General features: G+C 36.5%; 1 non-coding gene across 1 annotated transcript; it reads left to right on the top strand.

Annotated features, from left to right (window-relative positions):
* The first annotated feature begins 9,316 nt into the window (after nt 1-9,316).
* On the top strand, nt 9,317-9,389 carry TRNAA-GGC (transfer RNA alanine (anticodon GGC)). The gene has a single exon. It is a non-coding gene; the product is annotated as a tRNA-Ala (tRNA).
* Nucleotides 9,390-21,278: the final 11,889 nt, after the last annotated feature.

The following is a 21,278-nucleotide window of genomic DNA, read 5'->3' as shown; positions in this document are numbered from 1 at the left end:
CTATTTATTTCCCATCCAAACTGTGCTATGTCTCTGCCCACCAAGGCCAGAGAGGATGCATAGATGTTTCCAGGATAAATTCTGTTTTCGTTGTATTTACCTTTCTGGATTGACTGCTTTTCCATGTATGTTACCTCTGAGATGTTTCTTTTATGTTCTCATTCACTCATCTGTGACTACATACAGGGAAGGAGCACTTTTGTAGGACCTGAACATTGTATAATTTGGAGGAGATTTGTTAAGAAAAAGAATAGCAAAGAATAAATACAAATTTCCCCAGCGTTAGAAGGGGCCTTGAAACTTAAGCTTCAGTAAACGTTATGGTAAATCTCCCTCTGGCTTATATTTTTTAATATTTTATTTATAAACTTCAGGTTATATATGAAAAGGATTTCTCTAGACAGCTGACATCATGTAAGTATAGTTACTGTTCAGTATGTATTTTCCCTGTTTGAGTTTATCTCTGTGAACACAGCAACTGGATTATCTAGTTTGTTGGTGTGTTCTCAACATTGGTTGCTTAGTAAATGTTTGATAAATGAATGTTTAAATTGAGAATAATTTAAACTTTTTTTATTCATTAGTTTTCTCTATACAAAAAAATGAAATGGCAAATAGGAGTATAGAATCAAATAAGCAAAGATAAAATTCATTCATTCAACAACCCAAAGGTAGATTATGCTAGGTAGAAAGTTGGCAGATTTGAGTCCAGAGGCAGTTCTTTTGAAATCAGATTGTTCTAAAGAGGCCACTCTTAAGTTCTTGGAATTATGAAGTCAGTCAATAATACACTCCCTCAACGTTTCCAGTCCAAATTTTCTTCCATGTTATGTGATTAGGAACTCTTGAGAGTCAATGACAATATGCAGAGTTCTTTTGCAGAGAAAAATTAGGACTCTTACCCATATTCATGACAAAATGAGCTGGCTGTTCAGATAAGAATATTAATTCAGGTTTTAAAATCATAGAAGAATGACAGCTTTGCCCCTTCACATCTGATGGCTGAAGTTGTCAAGGGCACTTGTTAAAGACTACCTTAAAATACAGATATATGAGAATGACAGTTTCATGAGATGGTAAGTATCCATTCATCTGGCTTTGGTAAATTCTAGCTCAGTAATAAATTAGACATGGGTCACATAAAGCACTTGAACCCTAATAGCTTAGAGTCCCCTAGAAATGTCTTCACTGAGTTATTTGCTATTCCTTTCTCTGATTTAATGCTCTGCCTTCAACCTTTATAAGAGGTCAAACAAAAACTCTTTTATTTGGACAGTGTTTTTATTCCTTTGGTAGAAACAAAGATGAAAACACTATCAACTGTATAACAGACAGCCTGTCTGTTTTACATAAATCTCCATGTTATATGTCTCACTAAATTTATTTCCAAGAAATAATTTGCCTCTGCAGAGGAATTTTTATGCTTTTTATATTAGATGTGAATATTACTTAGCTCAGTATGTTTCTTTTTTTGCCTTAGCTGCCAGGAAATTAAGCCAAATTGTGTGCCCAGCAGTAGTAATGAGGTCATCTGAGAAATCTGGGGACATAAACTCCTTATGCTTCTCTAAGCTTGTTTCTCTTCCTTTTTTATTCTGCTATTGAATTTAACATAATTTAAAACTGTGTATTTCATGTCTAAATCATTTGAAAATAGGTGAGGTCAGAATGAGAAAATAAATAATATTCATTTTAAAGAACTATATTAGACATTATGTCTTCCATTAACATACACTACAGATGGAATGTGATCTATCAGTTAAATTTTTTTCTAGTGTAATTCAATTATATGTCTCAGATCTTTATATTATTTACCTATCAATTTTTTTCAAAAATAATGAGTACCCACAACAGGCCTATTTAAAGGAGATTGTGCTGGATATTGTGGTGGAAAAATAAAGTATGAAAGTACTATTTGATCCCTTAAACTAAAAATCTAATCAGAGAGATAGCAATCTGAAATTTAAGTAAAACCAAAGGCATACAACTATCAGCCAAAGGGCCAACGTGTTCTAGGAAATGAGAGCATTAATTCGGTCAGCTCTATATGGGGTCATTATTGCCCTGTCCCCATGGAGATGTATACCTGACACTGTGATTTATCCTCCAAACAACAAATTATGCTTTTAATGGCTTGTGGCTTTATCTTTTCAATATATTTTAGAATTGCTGTAATGATTGAGCCATTTAGGCCTAGAGTACTAGCCTTATTAACCTGTCTTGAATTAAAAGCTTGTCTGAAAGACAACAAGATATTAGCTGTAAAAAAGAAAGACCCTAGCAGAATAAACAAACCAAATAGATTGGCAAGTGGCCTCTCAAAGTGAGGAAAGCATGATATGAGTCATTGGCTCTCAATGAGGGAGAATCCAGATGGACTAGTACTTATTCTACCGTGCAGTGCTTTGATCAGGGTTGTAACAAATCAGCTCAATACCAGGCAGCATATAATGCAGTATGCCAATGTATGAGAGTATATGATGATATTTGATTGTCATTTATTAGCTTGCATCCCTGTCTCCTCCCACTAGAAAATATAAGGAGGGAGGAATTTTCCCCGGCCTTGCTCATAATCATATCCCTAGTGCCTAGAACAGTGAAAGATGAATAGATGGTAAATGTTGTTCATGAAAAGAATTACATGCTAAATGGTTGATACAAGAAGTAAACAATGCAGCAGTCTGGAGGAAAAGAGGAACCTACTATTCTGGAGTGTGTTCTTGGTTAGAGTTCCCCCATCTAGACAAGGATTTGAGAGTAAATAGTGCCTTTGAGGGGTGATCACAAGAAGCACTGGTAAGGAGGTAGAGACATGAAATGGGGAAAAAAGGGACACCAATAAAGGGTATGTTATCCAGTGGGTTCCCATGGCCAGTTACCACTGTAATCAACTGGGGAACTCTAAGGGAGGATAGACTACAACTCAGAATTATTCCGTCTGAGAGATGAGAAAAACATAGTCTTTATCCTCCAATTGCCATCCAACATTGGCTAAGGGTGGGTTCTGGGAATGGTAACCACCACCTCCTCCAGGACTTCATTTCTGCCCTGTGTGAACTGAGAGAGAGACCCCTGGCAAAGAACTGAAGGTTCTTGGACTAGGATGCTGTAGGCATGTATTGAAATAATAAGCTCAGAGGAGATATATGTGGTGCACTGACAGTGTCTACTGAAAATGTTAATGAAATAGAGGAGTTAAAAGTAGCAGTGTAAATTAACTATTTGACTTGAGTCCAGTTGGAAAATGAGTAGGATTCAAATTGAGTAAAGAAGAGGAAAGCAAGAAACATAGCACAAGTGAGACATATTTAGGAAACCAGAGAGAAAACCAAACCTAGTGGCCTGGAGGTTTGGTGAGAATAAGAATTAAAGATCTGTTGGTTCCAAATCACAGGGATCTTAAAGGTCACCAAGGAACTTAAAGGTCACCAAGGACTTTGAACTTTATTTGGTAAACAAAGGAAACCCTGGAAGACTTTCAAATATAAAAGTAAAATAAAGAAACAGTATTACAAAGATTAGTTTGTCAGCTGTAAGTAGGAAGAAATGAAATATTGTGATCTTGAAGTGTTGATCAAATGATATTAGAATTCAGGTTTGAAGACCCTGGACTAGAATGATAGGATTAAGGCAGGAAACAACAAAAAGGTGAGTAAAACATAATGGATACACTAAAGGAAGAGTAGGAAAGGAGGAGCCCAAAATTGCCAGAATTCAAATGAGTTGGTCATGGCAATTGTGCGTTCATGAATTCATCCTAGATTATAAGACTAATTAAAAACATAACTTTCATATTGCATATTTTTTAGAAATTTTAGTAAATTTGTATAAATTACCTAGTTCTGATATCATTTCAAAAAGTTACAAGTGTGGTTTTTACAAATCTAGCAATATGACTCTGATAATTCACCATAATGACATAATTATTAAGAAAATTCTGAATATTTTTCTATATTTATTTATTCTGCTGTATTTTAGTCTAGATACCTCTAGTAAGGAGTCTTGAGATGTGTCATATTTTAAAGTCAAATTATCTTGGAATTCTTGAATAAGATTATAAAACTCCTTATACTTACCTTTTTCGTTTAATTGAGGGAGAACTTAGATTTTTGGCTTTCATAGCAGGAAACATTAATTAAATATCTACACTGTGGCAAGCTCTATGCTAAGCTATAGGGTCACAAATTGATTGCTTGTTGAGTTGATTGGAAAGCTTGTAGTTAAACACTTAAACACCACCCACTGAACAATTGGAAGCAACTATTTAGAAATTGCAACTAAAAATTCTCAGCCGCAAAACTATGAATGGCAAATGCAGTACTGAATTTTTCATATGTTATTTGGGATTGAGCAAAATAAATTGTTCTGGTTTTCCAAATGCTCTTTAAAAGCCACCTGTTGTATGCATCTGTTATCATATGTGTATATTTGTACATTTATATGTAAATATGTACATGAAATACTTGTATGGGCATGTTTATGCAAAGTACCTATAATCCTTTTTCTCATTTTTTTCTTGTGCTTGTGAAAAAGTGAAACTAATAATTTTTGCTCAACTTACTTCATCTACCTCAGGATATCTAGAGGCTGTCATTTGGCTATGGTTTTTGTTTGCAGTATTGAAAATTTTCATTTTTCATTTCTGTCTGTATAAGTTTTTATAGAGAGGTAGGGAAAAGTTGCACTGGGCGCTTCTAGCCAGATGTCATGTAACTAGCAATTCTTTTTGCATCTCTTTTAAATCAAAGGAAATTTTTTGAATAAGGCAAGCATATTAAATTTTAATTTAGGTTCATATTTGGCATTAGTGAGTTTAGTCTGTGTGTGCATGGAATTATTTGGTACCAATCTATTGTATTACAAAAAGGAATGTTTTAGGGTAAATAAAGGATTATACTGTAAAACCCCTTTATATGACGAAGGTAAGTGAGTGATCCTACTGTGCTGTATTACTGCATTGTGGACTGTTAGCCAGCAGCCTGAACTATAGCGCTGAGGTATGGTACTATTTTGTCTGCATGTAAGACACAGAGCAGACACATTGATACCTCTCCTTTGACTAGTCTTTCAGGTAGTAACAGAGAGCATGTCGTGAATGAGGCACTATTATATACCTTAGATATATTAGCACATTTAATCCTCAAAATAACCTATCAGGAAGGTGCTATTGTCCTCGCTTTATAGATAAAGAAATTGAGACAAACAAATAAAAATAGGTTCGCCCAAGGTCACACAAATAGAAAATGATAGAATTAAAAGTAGATCACAGTCTCGCTCTAGAGCCACAGTCTCAACCCTTCTTCCCCTCTGCCTGAGCAAATGAGGTCTAACCCAGAGAAGAGTACTTGGTGAAACTCATTTTGGGTGTCCTCATATGACTGATTCCTCCATTTGTAATGAGAAAACTGTTGAAATTTGTGGATTCCATAATACTATTATTGAGGAAGAAGCAAGCATTGAAATTTGAATCCCTCCTTCTTTCTTTGAGCTTTGCCAGGATTACACTGTTGAAGTGTTCCTAGAGTTTATTTTTTTCATCTTTCCTTTTTGAATTTTCCAATTTTCTGAAGTATAGTCACACATTTGACAGATTCAAGATTTACTAAGTCTGAGAGCTAAAGTCACCATTGTAATTTCCTCCAGCACATACATTTTGAAACCCCCAGATAAAGATGAAGAAATCTTTCCCCATTCCCTGAGATCTACAGGTGTAAGAAGGTTGAACCTGGCAGAGTGACAGATGAGAAGATTCTTAAAGGCCACAGCAAGTAACTTTAAAATATAAAATCTATTTCCTAAATCACTTTTTCTCCTCTTTAAAGGTTAGGAAATTGCTTTTGTTGGATTACCTATTTAGTAGTTATAATAACCTAAGCGTATATTGATTTTCTTTCTAAAATGATACATTATGGAATGCTTCCCAGAGTTTGTAACATTTAATTTCCACTCATCTATTTTATAAATCTAAACTTTTAAAAAAGGCATTTGAAATGAAACTAGAATAAAGTCACACTTGTTACAAGATGACATACGTCTGACACCTCCCTTGGCGAGTCTTACGCTACTCCTTACTTATTTACATCTTTTGTTTTTCTTTACAAGATAACACTTCGTGTTTCTCAGCAACTATTTACTGACAAATACTATGGCCAGGTACTTTGGGACAGAGATGAGAGGATGAGTAGAACCCACACCCCACTTCCAAAGACTTCATGTTCTCAGGAAACATAGAGACAAGTAAATACATGATTACAATACCCAATTATGGTAACAGAATAATGACTCCCCAAAAACATCCATGTCCTAATCCCAGAACCTGTGACTCTATTAGGTCACATGGCAAGAGGAATTAAGGTTGGAAATGAATGAAGATTGCTAATACACTGACCTTAAAATAGGGAGATTATCCTGGATTACCCAAGTAAACCCAATGTAATCACAGGGGACCTTGAAAGTAGAAGAAGAAGGCAAAAAAGGAGCGTCAGTCAGAAGTAACTACAGAAAAAAGGTATGAAGAGATTCAAAGATGGAGGAGAAGGCCTCAATCCAAAAATTTGGGGCAGCTTTTAGAAGCTGGAAAGGACCAGGAAACAGATTTATCCTAGAACCTCTGGAAAGGAACATAACTCTGTAGACACTGATTTTCACCCAGTGAGATCAGCATGGAACGTCTATCCTGCAGAATAAATCTGTGTTGTTTAAGCCACTAAATGGTGGTAATTTTTTGTAGCAGCAATAGGAAACTATATACCATGAGAAAGTACTGAAAGAGAGAAACCTCCTATAATGCTAAAGCAGCCCAGGGGGCAGATATCAGTCTGGAATGAAAAAGTAAGTGCCCCAGGAAAGGAATATGGTAAAGACCAGATTCTTCACCTGGTCTTCGGAATGCCTGGTTTTCAAAGTGCCTACATGGTCAAGGCCATGGAAGGAAAAATTTGACACTTTTATGAAGGCTCTTGTTGGATTGTTACACATTTAAGAACAAGCAGGAGAGCCAAAGCCAGACAGCTTAAGAAGTCGTACTCCCTTCTCTTTGGGTCCCTTTTTTTTGAGAAATCATGGCAAAGTATGTCAGAAAATTAGACTGAGGATGGAAAGTGATTTCAGTAGTGAAAGAATGGGAGAGGTGGGTTTTTTTCCATTCAGTTAAATATAGAGAACTAGGGACTATTTTGGACATTTTAATTTTCTATATGTGGTATATATTTGATTTTGAGTTTTTTGAGATTTGATTTGATTTCGTTTTTGAGTTTACATTCCTTAGGCCTAAAACAAATACTAATTCAAAGCACATAGGTTCTTACATGCCAATTCAAAGCACGTAGGTAGAGGTACACATGGCAAAAATGTCATCAGAATCCTCAAAAAATTAAAAATAAGAAAAGCAGCATTGTGACTAGCCTATAGCCCTACATGTATTCAGTGAGTTAAAAAGATTGTGCTTGAATATTACAGAGAAAGTCAAATGCAACTATGTCTATTATTGGCACACACCACAGTAATGCAGTAACACTTGCATTTGAAGAAGTCACATCTATGGGAGATCAACTACATGCCAGGTAGAGTAAAGTGCTTTAAACTAGATGATAAGCGATGGTAAAGTAGCGGGAGATATCTCTCTCTCTCTTTCTCAGCACTTAAATAGAAGACACTATTTGAGGGAACAAAAGGGGTAATTCCTGTGGCACAACCCCCTCAGCAACTCAAGTAAAACACCCCGGAAAGAGCTGTAGGAGAGAACTGTAAAATGGCCTCCAGATACCAGTCTGTAAATTTCCGACAGTCTATGATCCAGGTGTCTACTGTCGGAAAACTGTGAGAGGCTTGGTGTGAATAAAAGGAAAAGAACTTGAGAGACTGCTAGTGAATTAATGGTGGCAGCTGTATTTTCATAAGCCCCTGAGGTCACCTCTCAAAAAGAGCTATTAAGGAGGTCCTGTGACTAAAGATCTAAAGATTCCTCAGTTAATTGCCAGATAATTCCCATCTCTTCCACCAGACGAGTAGACCTATGAAAGCAGTGACCTCAGGTCCTCTTCAACAGTGAATCTTCAGCATCAAATATACAACACCTGGCATATAATAGATGTTTAATCTATGTGTGTGGAATAAATCAAGTTAATTATTTAATTTTGAAAAATCTTTGAAGACATAGAAAATTCCTTTTGGGGAAATTTAATTTATTTCAAAAATATCAGAATTCAGATACTCTGTGATCCCAAATGGGTTAACACATATCCACAGCAAAGAAATTCAAAATGTTAGCTGCAGATATTTCTGAGCAATGGGCTAATGAGTGTTTTGTATTGTCACTTTTATACTTTTTCTTTGTTTTCCAAAATCTTGGGAATGAGCATGCATTACTTTTAGAACCAGAATTTTTAAAGCCATTTGAGTTCAAATGAGATTTCCTGATAAGAAACATATGCCTTGACCTTAGAACCTCATATTATTATTTTGAATTTTTTCACCCTACATAATTTCTGGCTATTTTATGCAGAGGGAACTAGAAACCATTAGATTTTTATAGGATAAGAGAAGCAACCTCTTTCCCATCCTATTTTCTTTTTCACTATCCAAGGCGTGATAGCAAATTTACAGATTCTTACAGATTCAAGGCATTCTTTATACACACGAAGTTCTCAACACATTTTTGTTGCATAATTAAGTCTATGCTATTTCAAATTTTGGATTATAAAATTTCTGAATTAATCCTGTTCAGTGGTCGTTCCATGACTTTAGAATTGTAGCTTGCTTTGCAGAACTTCATCTTTAGAGAGTGAATGTAGCAAAGGTGATGAGAAATGCCTTTGTAAATTGCATTTCTTATGAACTTAAAAATATTACGATGTCTTTTGGGAAACCTAAGATGGAAAAGTGACTCAAATCAATACAATTAATTTAACTCAATAAGCATTTACTGTGAGATTTTTTAAACTATTCTGCTAGACGTGGTGGGCTGTATGAGATACAAAAAATATTGTCCCTGCCCTCAAGAGATTCACTTTCCAGTGAAACAGGTAGGAGAACCAGCCGGCACAACTCTAACCCATAACATCTAAAACATGGCATCCTGTGGCATAGGAAATACAGCATAGCTGCAGGGGAGACTAATTCTCACAAGGCAGATCATCTGAGCTCATCCTTGAAAGATACATAGATTATTAACACATATATCAAAGATCCTGTAGTCCAAGAGAGTAAATTATTTTCACTATGTTTCGGTGGTAATCTGAAAAGTTATTAGCAAGTGAAGGAGAAAAAAAGGAAAGATGAATGTGAGAAACTATATTTAAAAGTCCAATCTGGTGGGGGTAGGTATAGCTCAGTGGTAGAGCACATGCTTGGCATGCACGAGGTCCTGGGTTCAATCCCCAGTGTCTCCGTTAAGGTGGAAAACAAACACAAGAAGTCCCATTGAGTTCCACTTGCTAAGGGTTTTAAATGACACACTAAAGTATTTGGACTCTGTTCTGTATGACACTATAAATGTTAAATGTTGATTAGCTTTAGTAGGAATGCTACTTGACGACTGTGTGGTAGAGACTGAAAAAGGGAGACACTGGGAGCAAGGAGACACCTGAGGACTTTGCTGCAATAATGCAAAAGAATCTGAATACAGCAAAGGTTATGGTAGCAGGAAAAAACTGAACTCTATTGCAAAATTAGAATTGGTAGTAATAGACAACAAATTGGTAGTAAGTGGTAATAATTGGTTAGAAAGAAAATATAAAAGTGAAAATTTAACATGATTCTTACATTTTTATGCCATCATTATATTATCAAAATTCTCTTGTGAAATAGTTTTTTTTTTCTTTTGGCTTTTAAAAAAAAACTGGGTGGGGGGAAGAGGTAATTAGTTTTGGTTTTGTTTTTTTTAATGGATGTATGGGGAATTGAACCTCATGCATATTAAGCACGCACTCTACCACTGAGCTATACACCCTCCCCTTCTGTGAAATAGTTATTTTTTATTTTAGTGAAGAAGAAAAGAAAATAGTTGCCAAACATGTAACCATTTCTTGGACAGTAAGAATGTACAAGTTGAGCAATATTAGAGGAGGGATAGAAGTTCAAGCTTAGCATATCAAACCACTGGGCCAGAAACCAAGGTCCTGGACCCCTTAGACAAAACAGCACAAGTTACACCTTCCTGCATCTTTACATAATATTTGACTTTCAAATATCTGTATTGACCTCATAACAAATTCCAAAGGTCTATGGACATAATGCACGAAGACATGGGGATCTGAGGTCTTTGAAAATGAGGCAATTCACACCAGAGACAAAGACGACTTCAGAAATGCCTTACAGAGATTGTGGAATACTTGAGAGAAAGAAAGAAATATCAGCTGAGTTCCTCCAAACTGACTTTGAGTAGCAGCAACAATATACTTTAATTATAATCCTCATAAACCAAATCACCTCATCGTGGGAGTGAAAGAAACAAAAATCAAAATGAAACAAAAAAACAGGATCACAAAGAACCACAGTGTTTTCCTGCCTGCACGCAAACCTGTCCTTCTAGATTATAATAACCCCCACTGTCACCACCACCACCACTAGCATTAACATGCCTCTCATATAGAGCTTAGAATCCCCATGGGATAGCTCTTCTATGCTCCATGGACTAGTCCTCTTAGCAAGCCTGAAGAATTTTAGATTTTTCTCCCTTTCGGCTCTGACACATTGTGGTGACATCTCCTGTTACTGTCAAGAGTGAAGAAATCTCTACTGCTGCTGCCTGCTTCTGCCTCAACAGTGGCTCTCAGTGCCTATGTCTAGAAAACTCATAACGCTAAATCCTGTCTCATCCGAAGCATTGCTAATCACTGAGGAAAACACTCGGCCAGTCTTCTATTGCTTCATAACCTCCAAGCACTGCTTACTTGACCTAGAGCCACCTTTATGATAGCTTGAGTCCTCTGGGACCGAACTGAAGTACAAGTTAAGTGACAGATTCTCTGCTTAACTTAGAATCACTCCTCTCCTCCATTCCTAGGCTCTAGTATGTATAATAAGACTCAGTAATTGTACTTTTGTGATGGACCAGGCACTCTGTAAGAAACTCTAAGTAGGTTCTTATTTAACCCTCATGACAATCCTATAAACTAGTATTATTATCCTCATTTTATAGATGGGAAAACTGATGTTTTTTAAAGTTATCACAGTTATTGATCAGTGGCTTAGTATCCAAATAGTCTCATGCTAGACTACACTAAACTACCTGTGGTTCCTTAAGTAAAACTGGTCTGATTCCTTTTTTCTACAATGTACTGACTATGCAGGCAAGGACAGGTCCTAATTGACTCTATTGGGGCACAGGTAGGAAATTATGCCTTCACTGATCAATTGCATGGCCTTTGGAAAGGCCTTTCTGGAAGTGCCTAGTTCCCATAAGTATGACCAAAATGGTTTCCCTCTTTCCTGGATGGTAAGAGATTAGGTTTGTCTCTGACAAAAAAACAAAAAAAAGAATTAATTCATCCCAGCATGTTCCTGAAATGGAAAGCAAGTTTCTGTTATCTCTCCATTGATCCTTTTACTTTCCATTGGACAGATAGGTGTCTGATTGCAGTGCTTCTATAAGTCTAGCAACCCTTTGACAGAATGGCTTGCCATCAGTACTAAGGCTGGTCTCTGGGATCAGAGCCTGGGATATGTGGGGCTTCTGGTTTCTGGAGAAAAGTCTCTGCCACAGAGTTAACCTACTGAATATGTAACAAAAGGGGGTGTCAAATTGCTCAAAATAGGTGTTTCTCCTTAAAAAACTGACGTTACTATGTGGGTCTCAATAGTAGTGGTCTGAAAGAAAAAGTCCAAAATAAACGTAAGGAAAAAACATGAAAGAGTGGAGACAGTACAAAAAACAGAAAATGATTTATTAAACAAAACCTAACATCCTCAGAGAGATAACAGAAAATAATACATCCTTAAAGAAAGAACAGGATGGTATGATGAAGAAACAAAGTACAGGGAAAACCTCCAATTATACATATATAATTGTATATGTGTGTATCTGAGATTTCAAAAAATCAAAATAACAACTCGAAAATCATGCTAAGAATATTTCCCAGAAAGCAAAGTGAAGGAAAATAGAAGAAGAAAGGATGAAAAAATTATGGATCATAGTGGTTGAACATCAGATAAAAGAAACACCAGAAATGGGGAATAGAAAAAATCCTTAAAAAGTAGCTTATCAAAAAACCCAAATACTAACTAATAAATTTATCCAGAACTGAAGTACCCAAATTACCTAATTAAATGGACTCATAAAATACAAATAATCTATGCCAAAATACATCATTATAACATATTAGAATATCAGGGATGGAACAAGGATTCTAAAAATGCTTGAAAAGTTAAAACGGGTGACTCAAGAAGGCATAAAAATGATTTTTTTCACTGGACTTTAATGACAGTAGAAAAATATTTGTGGTAATGCTTTCAGCATTCTGAGGGAAAATAATTTTTAATCTGGAAATCCAGATGCATGTAAATATCAATCAAGTGTAAAAGACTGAAAATAAATTTCTCTACCCTAACCTTTTCCTAGGAACTTAGTAGAGGATGTGCCCCCTAGGAAAGAGAGAAACTAACAAAAGAGGTAAACGGAATTCCCATGATGAGGGCAAAGAGGTCCCAAAAGGCAGCTGTGCGTTTAGCCTCCATGAAAACAACAAGCTGATAGTGATTTGATGTGTTGATATTTTGGAAAACACTATCGATGTGTTTTAAAAGGCTCCAGTAAAGTACAGAGATAAAATTTAAGGATAACAACACAGAAAATCAGGCAAATAAGAAAAGTGTTAATTCTAAGAAAATCAAAAAGTTGCATGAGAAAGGGTATGTAACTACTTCTTGACTCTGCAGTGAAAAGGTCCTTACTTTGTTTTTAAATGTGAACAGTAATGATGTAACCAAAACTATGACATAACCGTATTAAGAAGAAGGTGAGAAAAGAATCAGTGTATAGAGAAGAGTTACCTAGCAGGGAGTTGATCTTTAACCCTCTGATCTGCAACCAGAGAGTGTTGATACATTTGCAAAACTGATGAAGACCAATATGAGAATGTTTGGAGGAACCGAAAAGATGAATTCCTAGGGAAATAAAAACAGGCTAAAGACAAACAAGCAGCTGGGTCTTGGCTCGGAGCAGGGACGAGGCTGCCCCTTGGTTTTCCCCGAGTCCACCCGCGGAGCGCGACCGGGACAGAGCGCGACCAGGGCGGAGCGCCGACCGGGGCGGAGCGCCGGCGCAGAGCGCACAGCCGCACAGAGCAGCGGAGCTACCGGCGGCGCAGGCAGGGGGAGAGCGGCCCCCCCGCCTGTCGGGCAGGAACACAGCCCCTGACCGAGGTGCTGGGCAGGGGCACGACCCGCCCTCCTGCCTGGCCAGTCTGCAACATCTGACTGCAGCATCCGGAGGGGGCAGTGACCCGCCCGCCCGCAGCAGAGGAGAGCTGCATCTGACCCCGTGTTAGGAGGAGGCACGATCAGCTTGCCGACAGGTGCTGGGAGCAGCACAGAAGAGGGCGCCACCGGAGGGCCTATGAAAACAAGCTGAGCTTCCAAAACAGGACGAAGACAGAAGGACATCACATTAAAAGCACACACACTCCAGGAGAACACCGACAAACCCTTTTTTTTGGTTTTGTTTTGTTTTGTTTTTTGGTTTTTTGTTTTTGTTTTGTTTTTTTAATCTGTTTTTACCTGTTCTATTTTCAATTACTCTCTTAATTTTTACTTCTTAATTCATTTCTATTTCTCTTGGGTTTTGATGTCCTGTTATTGATTAGACACAGGCTTCAAACACATATATTCATCTCCCCACCCCCCCTTTTTTTTTAAAGGTTTTAAAAGGACGTCTCCACCCAATTAATACTCTGCTTCAACCTGCTCTTCAGTTATTCATTATACATTGTTTTCAAACCCTCTTTCTCCCTTCTTTTAAAACTCTTTCTCTCTCTCTATTATTCTTTTCTCTTTTTTTTCTTTTTTCTTTTTTCTTTTTTTTTCCTAAGTTCTATTCCTAAATAGTTATTAGATAGATAAAATCCTTAAGATCCAAAATAGACAACTGATACTCCATAAACCACAGTGCCAGAGAGGTATGAGCAAAATGAAGAAGCAGAGAAACCTTTCCCAATTAAAAGAACAAGAGGAATCCCCTGAAAGAAAGCTCAATGAAATAGACATCGATAGCCTACTAGATCAAGATTTCAAAAAAGGAGCCATCAAATTGCTGAAGGAATTAAAAGAGATAATGCTTAGAGAAATAAAATATGTCAAAAATGAAATTGAAGCTGTAAAGAAGAGCCAAGCAAAATGGGAAAACTCAATGACAGAGATGAGGAATGATCTAACAGCTGTGCAAAACCGACTAGTTAATGCAGAGGAACGAATTAGTGATCTAGAAGACAGGGCAACAGAAAGCACCCATTCAGAAGAACTACAAGATAAGCAAATAAAAAATAACGATAATAGCATAAGGGACCTATGGGATAATATAAAGCGTCCCAATCTTCGCATAATAGGGGTCCCAGAAGGAGAAGAAGGATCAAAGGGAATTGAAAAGGTTTTTGAAGAAATCATGACTGAAAACTTCCCAAACTTAAAGAAGGAATCAGATATACAAGTACAGGAAGCTCAGAGGGTCCCAAACAGGAAGAACCCAAATAGACCCACACCAAGACATATCATAATCAAGATGGCCAGAGTCAAGGATAAAGAAATGATTCTAAAGGCATCAAGAGAAAAGCAAAGAGTGAACTACAAGGGAACCCCCATAAGGCTCTCAGCTGATTTCTCTACACAAACACTACAGGCCAGAAGGGAGTGGCAAGATATATTCAAAGCCCTGAATGAAAAAAAGATGCAGCCTAGGATACTTTATCCAGCAAGGCTATCCTTTAGGATAGAAGGAGAAATAAAGAGTTTCACAGACAAAAAAAAAGCTGCAGGAGTTTAGCAACACTAAACCCATGCTAAAAGAAATATTGAAAGGGCTATTCTAAATAGAAAAGCAGCAGGATGCTACAGAAATGAGAAACGTACAACTGGAAAGGTGCTAACTCATGAATTACAAATAAAGAAAACACGAAATTACAAAAGAAGACATACAAATCACTGAGAGTGGGAGAGGGAGGCAGGGAAATATAGAATTTTTTTTTCTTTCTTTGTTTAAATTTTTTTAACAGTAGGATGGGTTTGAGATCATGTTATTATCAGTTTATTAAAAACGGGTATAGGTTAATAGATTTACAAAAAAGGGTAACCACAAGTCAAAAATTTACAAGGGAGTCACAAAAATTAAATAAAATCCATGATAATACAAAGGAAAATTACCAAACCACAAAAGGAAGAAGAAAGGAACAAAGAGGATATACCAATTCAACTGCAAAGATAAGTTCAAAATGGCAATAAACACACATCTATCATTAATTACTGTAAATGTTAATGGACTAAATGCTCCAGTCAAAAGACATAGAGTGGCAGAGTGGATAATAAAGCAAGAACCTTCAATATGCTGCATACAAGAGACCCACTTTAGGGAGAAGGACACATATAGATTGAGAGTGAAAGGATGGAAAAGGATATTCCATGCAAATGGAAAAGCCAAAAAAGCAGGTGTTGCAGTACTGATTTCAGACAAAATAGACTTTAAAACAAAGGCCATAAAGAAAGATAAAGAAGGACATTTTATAATGATTAAAGGAGTGATACAAGATGAAGATATTACACTCATTAATATATATGCACCCAATATAGGAGCACCTAAGTACATACAAGAATTACTAACAGAGATAAAGGGGGATATTGATGGGAATACAATCATAGTTGGAGATTTTAACACTGCATTAACATCACTAGACAGATCTTCCAGACAGAAAATAAACAAGGCAACAGAGAAATTAAATACTGCAATAGAAAAACTAGATTTGGTGGATATTTTCAGAGCTTTACACCCCCAAAAAATAGAATATACATTCTTTTCAAGTGCACATGGAACATTTTCCAGGATCGATCATGTACTTGGACACAAAAGAAACCTCAACAATTTTAAGAAGATAGAAATTATCTCAAGCATCTTTACTGACCACAATGCCATGAAACTGGAAATCAACAACAGAGAAACAAAGGAGAAAAAAAGAAAAGCATAGAGATTAAACAATATGTTATTGAAAAAACAATGGATCAATGAGGAAATCAAAGCTGAAATTAAAAAATACCTTGAGACAAATGATAATGAAAGCACAATCACTCAAAACCTATGGGACACAGCAAAAGCAGTGCTAAGAGGGAAGTTTATAGCGATACAGGCCTTCCTTAAAAAAGAAAAACAATCTCAAATAAACAAGTTAACCCACCACCTAAATCAATTAGAAAAAGAAGAACAAAAAGCCCCAAAAAGCAGCAGAAGGAAGGAAATAATAAAGATCAGAGAGGAATTAAATACAATAGAGATTAACAAGACCATAGAAAAAGTCAACCAAACCAAAAGCTGGTTTTTTGAAAAAGTAAATAAAATCGACAAACCTCTGGCCAAACTCACAAAGAAGAAAAAAGAGAGAGCACAAATTAGCAAAATAAGAAAGGAAAATGGAGAAATTACAACAAACAAAATAGAAATACAGAATATCATACGAGAATATTATGAAAAACTATATGGAACCAAACTGGATAACCTAGAGGAAATGGACAAGTTTCTGGAAACATACTGTCCACCAAAACTGAATCAAGAAGAAACTGAACACTTGAACAATCTGATCACTAGAAAGGAAATAGAAATAGCAATTAAAAACCTCCCTTCAAATAAAAGTCCAGGACCGGACGGCTTCACCGGGGAATTCTACCAAACATACAAAGAAGAACTCATACCAGTCCTTCTCAAACTCTTCCAGACGATTGAAAAGGAGGGAATACTCCCAAACTCATTCTATGAAGCCACCATCACCCTGATACCAAAACCAGGCAAAGACACTACAAAAAAAAGAGAATTATAGGCCAATATCACTGATGAACATAGACGCCAAAATCCTCACCAAAATTTTAGCAAATAGAATCCAACAACACATAAAAAAGATTATACATCATAACCAAGTGGGGTTCATCCCAGGGACACAAGGCTGGTTCAACATATGCAAATCAATCAATGTAATACATCACATCAACAAGAGAAAGGACAAAAACCACATGATCATCTCAATCGATGCAGAAAAAGCATTTGATAAAATTCAACACCCATTTATGATAAAAACTCTCGCCAAAGTGGGTATAGAGGGAACATATCTCAACATAATAAAAGCTATATATGACAAACCTATAGCCAGCATAGTTCTCAACGGTGAAAAACTCAAAAGCTTCCCACTAAAATCTGGGACAAGACAAGGATGCCCACTATCACCACTCCTATTTAATATAGTCCTGGAAGTCCTAGCCACAGCAATCAGGCAAGAGAAAGAAATAAAAGGGATCCAAATTGGAAAAGAAGAGGTAAAAGTGTCATTATATGCTGACGACATGTTACTATATATAGAAAACCCTAAAAGGTCCACAAAAAAGCTACTAGAGCTGATCGAAGAATTCAGCAAGGTAGCAGGTTACAAAATTAATGTTCAAAAATCAGTTGCCTTTCTTTACACTAACGATAAATCAACAGAAAAAGAAAGTAAAGAAACAGTCCCCTTTAAAATAGCACCCAAAGTAATAAAATATCTGGGAATAAATCTAACCAAGGAGGCGAAAGAATTATACACAGAAAACTATAAACCATTGATGAAGGAAATTAAAGAAGACTTTAAAAAATGGAAAGATATTCCATGCTCTTGGATTGGAAGAATCAATATTGTTAAAATGGTCACACTGCCCAAGGCAATCTACAGATTTAATGCAATCCCTATCCAGTTACCCAGGACATATTTCACAGAACTAGAACAAATCATAATAAAATTTATATGGAACCATCAAAGACCTAGAATTGCTAAAGCATTACTGAAGAGAAAGAAAGAGGCTGGAGGAATAACTCTCCCAGACTTCAGACAATACTATAGAGCTACAGTCATCAAGACAGCATGGTATTTGTACCAAAACAGACATATAGACCAATGGAACAGAATAGAGAGCCCAGAAATGAACCCACAAACTTTGGTCAACTCATCTTCGACAAAGGAGGCAAGAATATACAATGGAATAAAGACAGTCTCTTCAGCAAATGGTGTTGGGAAAACTGGACAGCAGCATGTAAAACAATGAAGCTAGAACACACCCTTACACCATATACAAACATCAACTCAAAATGGATTAAAGACTTAAACATAAGACAAGATACAATAAACCTCCTAGAGGAAAACATAGGCAAAACATTATCTGACATACATTTCAAAAATTTTCTCCTAGAAGAAATAAAAGCAAGAATAAACAAATGGGACCTAATGAAACTTACAAGCTTCTGCAGAGCAAAGGAAACCAGAAATAAAACAAGAAGAAAACCTACGGAATGGGAGAAAATTTTTGCAAGTGAAACCGACAAAAGCTTGATCTCCAAAATATATAAGCAGCTCATACGACTCAATAAGGAAAAAATAAACAACCCAATCCAAAAATGGGCAGAAGACCTAAACAAGCAACTCTCCAAGGAAGACATACAAATGATCAAAAAGCACATGAAAAAATGTTCAATATCACTAATTATCAGAGAAATGCAAATCAAAACTACAATGAGGTATCACCTCACACCAGTCAGAATGGTCGTCATTCAAAAATCCAAAAATGACAAATGCTGGAGAGGCTGTGGAGAAAGGGGAGCCCTCCTACACTGCTGGTGGGAATGCAGTTTGGTGCAGCCACTATGGAAAACAGTGTGGAGATTCCTCAAAAGACTAGGAATAGACTTACCATATGACCCAGGAATCCCACTCCTGGGCTTGTACCCAGAAGGAAATCTACTTCAGGATGACACCTGCACCCCAATGTTCATAGCAGCACTATTTACAATAGCCAAAACATGGAAACAACCTAAATGTCCATCAACAGGTGACTGGATAAAGAAGTGGTATATTTATACAATGGAATACTACTCAGCCATAAAAACCGACAACATAATGCCATTTGCAGCAACATGGATGCTCCTAGAGAATGTCATTCTAAGTGAAGTAAGCCAGAAAGAGAAAAAAAAATACCATATGAGATCGCTCATATGTGGAATCTAAAAAACAAAAACAAGCAAACAAACAAAAACAAAGCATAAATACAGGACAGAAATAGACTCATGGACAGAGAATACAGACTTGTGGTTACCGGGGTGGGGGGCGGGGTAGAGGGTGGGAAGGGATAGACTGGGGTTTCAAAATTGTAGAATAGATAAACAAGATTACACTGTATAGCACAGGGAAATATACACAAAATGTTATGATAAATCACAGAGAAAAAAATGTGACAGTGAGTGTGTATATGTCCATGAATGACTGAAAAATTGTGCTGAACACTGGAATTTGACACAACACTGTAAAATGATTATGAATCAATAAAAAATGTTAAAAAAAAACAAAAAAACAAAGAGAGGCTGAGGAACTATTCCAGACTAAAAAGACAGTGATCATGGGTTGAATTTCAGATTAGTGGGGAAAATGACTAAAAAAAGATTAGTGCATATATGTTAAATTTCTTAAATTGAATATATAGTGGTTATTTAAGTGACTGTTCTTATTCATAGGTGAAATGAACTCAAATATTTAGGGGTGAAAATGTCTACAATTTAGTTCCGGATAGTTCCACAGAAAAAGTATGAGTGGGGCATATATACAGACATAGAGAGCAAGAGAAAATGAGAACATATGTGGCAAATGTTAACAGTTGACTAATCTAGGTAAGGGTGTATGTATATGAATGTTTGTTGTACTAATCTTGAAACTTTACTGTGAGTTTGAAATTTTTCAAAGTAAGTTGAAAATAAAACAATTTAGAAAACTCAGAAAAACATAAAATAGAAAAAGAATATACAAAAAAAAAAACAGGCTAAGTGTCTGACTCTGGGGAGTAAAATTGGAGGGTGACAAGAAGTGATATAGGACGTGTTTTTTTCCCTAGAAACCTCTGAGAATTGCTTAATTCAATTATGTGCCTACTATTGGGAGACACAAGGTGCTGGTTGGTACACCGGCAATAACAGAATTTACCAAAGACTATGAGGGGTTAAAGAACAAAGGGAAAGTTTAATAGGTACACCGCTACAGGCAACAGCAGGCCACACAGACAAGAGGTGATTGTGTGAGCATGTGAACACGTAGGGTCTTTTATTAAGGGAAGAGGTTGTGAACACAGTGGGTGGGGGTTGCATGATCAGTTCATGCACAGATATCTGACTGGTTATAATATCTGTCAGGGGAATAGGTTTAAGACTCTGATAAGGGCAGGATGTGCCTAGAGACATGCTAGCCAGGCTATTCCCTGGGGTGGTTAATTTTGTTAGAGTAAACACACATCAAGAGAAGATGTTTTATCTTGCAGAAATGCAGGTATGCAAAGGGTCCTGCAGTGGGGAGAGGGGTTAAGGTGTCAATCAGCTCCAGGTACTTGGAGAGCCCAGGAGTGGAGGTTTTATGAACTTTAGAGTAGCTTCAGAGAGTGCCAGCTGGCTCGACATTCCCAGAAAGTGCCAGCTGGCTTCACACCTACTTCATTTGAAAAAAAAATTTTTTTAATTTAAAAAAAAGTTTTTTAATCTATGGGTGGCTATGATGACTAATTTTACTGTTTATAACAGGCAAGCCCATTTTTTTTAATACACTTTACAATGAGTGGTGTATTTAATGTTGCCTTAATTTTTTTAACTTTCAAGATTATTTTTGACCCTCCAGAAATTTAAAATTGTAAGTAAAAGATACTAAAACTGATAATACTTAAAAATATGAGTTTATCAGGAATGGGAAAGCATCATTTGAAAGATGGCTAACTGGGGGTGGGGACAGCAGGAGGCCAGAGGATAAATACAACAACTGTATAATATTCCAATATAATGTTAAGTTAATTAAGCAAAGAGGCCATCAGACTAATATGGCTTGATGTCTTAGTAGCCTCTATAAGCAAACCAAAATCTAAGCCTGAAATGCCTCAAAGTTAAGAGATTGAAACCTGAGGACAACCAATCACAAATAGCAAACTAGACTTTTCCATACAATACAATGCCCTAAACTGTAACCCAGCAAATAATTTTCTAGCTTTTTCCCCCTTGTCTATAAAAGTCCTTCCACTGGCTCCTGTGGGTGGAGTGTTTC

This window comes from Vicugna pacos, chromosome 12 (genome assembly GCF_048564905.1).
Source record: "Vicugna pacos chromosome 12, VicPac4, whole genome shotgun sequence".
NCBI lineage: Eukaryota > Metazoa > Chordata > Mammalia > Artiodactyla > Camelidae > Vicugna > Vicugna pacos.
The sequence above is the reverse complement of the archived record's forward strand: the minus strand, read 5'-3'. Positions and strand labels throughout refer to the sequence as shown.